This window comes from Bufo bufo, chromosome 1 (genome assembly GCF_905171765.1).
Source record: "Bufo bufo chromosome 1, aBufBuf1.1, whole genome shotgun sequence".
Lineage (NCBI taxonomy): Eukaryota > Metazoa > Chordata > Amphibia > Anura > Bufonidae > Bufo > Bufo bufo.
Window position 1 is genome coordinate 222137503 of NC_053389.1, and position 3879 is coordinate 222141381.

Sequence of the window (3879 nt, forward strand, 5' to 3'; positions counted from 1 at the left end):
GGATGCTTTGGGGGGAACTTTCCAGTCTGCTGACACAAGCAAGTTATGATTCACTCTCACACCCATTATGGCACTGGCCCAATGCAGCTAACACGTGTGCCTGACTCTGTTATGGAGGCACTGATGCTGACAATGTGATAAGGACACAGTGGATGGCCCCAGTGGGAGCAATGCATTTAACTGTTATAGGGGCACTGAGATTGACTCTGTTTGGGAAGGACTAAGGCTGCCATTGTTATGAGGGCATTGTGGATGAGTATCATGGGACCTCTGTGGTTTATGGGGATGCTGACTTACTAACTCTGTGATGGGGGTACATGTAATAGTGTAATGGTCATCAGAGGAAGAAGGGTAGAGTGATATGAACATTGGGGTGATATCACGGTTGCAAATCAAAATTTCTTTTTTTCTGGACATCTTGTCCCAAAATCACGGACAGCCAACATTTTGTATGGACAAATTGGAAGACCATAATGAATTATAAAAATTCTAAGTAATACAATGTCTATAGCTCAATATTAGAGATGAGCAAATTTGTAAAAATTTTCGGGAAAAATTTGGTTTGATCCGAATATATTTGTGGCAAATTATGTTAAAAACTGCTATTTCCTGGCTGCAGAGAGCCATTATAGTGGTGTAGAACACTGTGCCTTGTAGCAGGGGCGTTGCTAGGGTCTCAAAAGATCCGGGGCCCAAGACCCAATGTATATTGCCCAATTCTCAAAGTCAACCAATCGCCCCCCCAACCCCTCCCCCTGCAAACACTAGCACTGAAGACATTTTACTGTACTTGCTATATAGCTAAAAGGCAGCACGTACCTTTCACATCCAGTGCCTCCCAGGTGACGTCTCCTCTGATGTAGATTTTCTCTGTTATCATCTTCTCCATTCGGTCTGGACAACTTCTCTCAGCCGAGCCTCGTCTCTGCAGAGTGTGAAACGCAGACATCTTAACTTCCTCAATTTTCTCTACCCCCAAATACTATCCTGAAGAAACATGAGTGCCCCCCATAGTAATAGTACTCCTCATAGTCCCACCAATAGTAATTCCCTTCTAGAATGCCCTCATTAGTAATACTGCCCCTACAGTGCCCCCAACAGTGATAGTGTTCCCCAAGAGTGCCTCCATTAGTAGAAGAGCCCTCCGGTATTAATAATGTCCTTACAGAGCCCCTAGTAGAAACAGGGCCCCCTATTGTTATCCCAGTGGTAATAAAGCTCTTTACAGACCCCTCAGTAGTAATAAGGCCCCCCATAATGCTCTTAATAGAAATAATGTGGATCAATAAGTCCCTCCTATAGAGCCCCCAGTAGTAATAAGAATGCTTAATGTCCCCTGGATTTAAAATGTCCCCACAGTGCCCCCAGTATTTATAATACCCCCTATTGTTATAATGATCACCCTAAAGTGCCCCAGTATTTATATCACTCCCTACTGTTATAATGCCCAAGCATTGCCCCCAGTATTTATATTGCCCCCTACTGTTATAATGCTCACCTTGAAGTACCCTTGGTAATTATAATGCCCCCTGCAGTGCCCCCTGTAGTTATATTCCTCTGTTTACTATCCTCAGAAATTATAATTCCTAGCCCCCCACCATACAGTCCCATGTAAATAATATTATTTCCCTCCTCCGCCATAGAGTCCCATGTAAATACCATCACACCATCTCTCCAGCCCCCTCCAATATACAGTATCATGTAAATAACATCCCTCTCTATCTACAGCACCCTCCAAAATACAGTTCCACATAAATAACATCACCCCCTCCCCAGCAACCTTCAACATACAGTCCCATGTAAATAACATCACCCCTCAATATTCAGTCCCATGTAAATAACATAACTCCACCCCACTGTCTCACGTAAATAACTTCAGCCCTAACATACAGTTCCAGTTAAATAACTACAACTCCGAACATTGCTCTGCCTCTTACACTGAATAATCTACCCCTTCACTTACCTCTAATCATGTAGCAGACCTCACCTGTCACGGATGGTGTTGCAGAAAACTGGAAGTCACAAATAAACAACAAACTGACTTGATCCCAAACTAAGGAACATATGGGTAAGCCCTATAAAAGCCCTAGAGCTCTCCCTTACTGCTCAGCCCATGCAAAGATCTCTATGATAGATAATTGCATGTCCTCGTGCCTCGACTGTATGACACCTGGAAACCCTACAATAGTGAGGGGACACGACCAACGGCTCCCTGCACTCAATACGGAGGAAGCCAGGGTCACCTAGAATCAAGCCAGCAGAAAAACACAAATAGAGGAAGAGACTTATCTGAAGAACCAGCAGTTGCAGCTTCTAGCAGTGAGCACAATCCAAGAAGTAGTATAAACCACAAAGTGAGGCAGTATGGGAGGGGATATAAAGGGAGGCAATCAGTGTGAATAGATGACAGCTGGGGAAGGAAAAGAGATGAGAAAGTGAAACCAAAAACAAAAGAACTTCATACAGGAGGTACAGAAGAACGTCTGTCAGAGCTTCTTAAAGCTCTGGCGGTGACAGTACCCCTCCCTCTACGAGTGGACTCCGGACACTCAGGGCCCACCTTCTCAGGATGGAACCTATGGAAAGCCCTGATAAGACGAGAGGCCTTAATGTCTGCCACTGGGACCCACATCCTCTCCTCAGGACCATAACCCTCCCAATGAACGAGATACTGGAGAGAACCGCGGACAATGCGGGAATCCACAATCCTAGAGACCTGAAATTCAAGATTACCATCAATCACAATCGGAGGAGGAGGCAAAGAGGAGGGCACAGTGGGTTGCACATAAGGTTTTAATAGGGACTTGTGAAAAACATTATGAATCTTCCAAGTCTGAGGAAGATCAAGACGGAAGGCAACGGGATTGTTGACGGACAAGATTTTGCAAGGCCCAATAAACCTAGGACCCAACTTCCAGGAGGGAACCTTCAGTTTGATATTTTTAGTAGACAACCACACTAAATCACCCACATTCAGGTCCGGACCAGGCACACGTCTCTTATCCGCCACACGCTTATATCTCTCACTCATGCTCTTCAGATTACCCTGAATCTTTTGCCAAATAGATGACAAATACGAGAAAAATCTCTCCTCATCAGGTAAACCCGAAGACCCTTCTCCAGAGAATGTCCCAAACTGTGGATGAAACCCATATGCACCAAGAAAATGGTGACTAATCAGAGGACTCCTGGTGACGGTTATTTAAAGCAAACTCAGCAAGGGACAAAAAAGAACACCAATCCTCCTGATTCTCTCTCACAAAACAGCGCAGATACAGTACAGACCAAAAGTTTGGACACACCTTCTCATTCAAAGAGTTTTCTTTATTTTCATGACTATGAAAATTGTAGATTCACACTGAAGGCATCAAAACTATGAATTAACACATGTGGAATTATATACATAACAAACAAGTGTGAAACAACTGAAAATATGTCATATTCTAGGTTCTTCAAAGTAGCCACCTTTTGCTTTGATTACTGCTTTGCACACTCTTGGCATTCTCTTGATGAGCTTCAAGAGGTAGTCCCCTGAAATGGTTTTAACTTCACAGGTGTGCCCTGTCAGGTTTAATAAGTGGGATTTCTTGCCTTATAAATGGGGTTGGGACCATCAGTTGCGTTGAGGAGAAGTCAGGTGGATACACAGCTGATAGTCCTACTGAATAGACTGTTAGAATTTGTATTATGGCAAGAAAAAAGCAGCTAAGTAAAGAAAAATGAGTGGCCATCATTACTTTAAGAAATGAAGGTCAGTCAGTCAGCTGAAAAATTGGGAAAACTTTGAAAGTAAGGGCTATTTGACCATGAAGGAGAGTGATGGGGTGCTGTGCCAGATGACCTGGCCTCCACAGTCACCGGACCTGAACCCAATCGAGA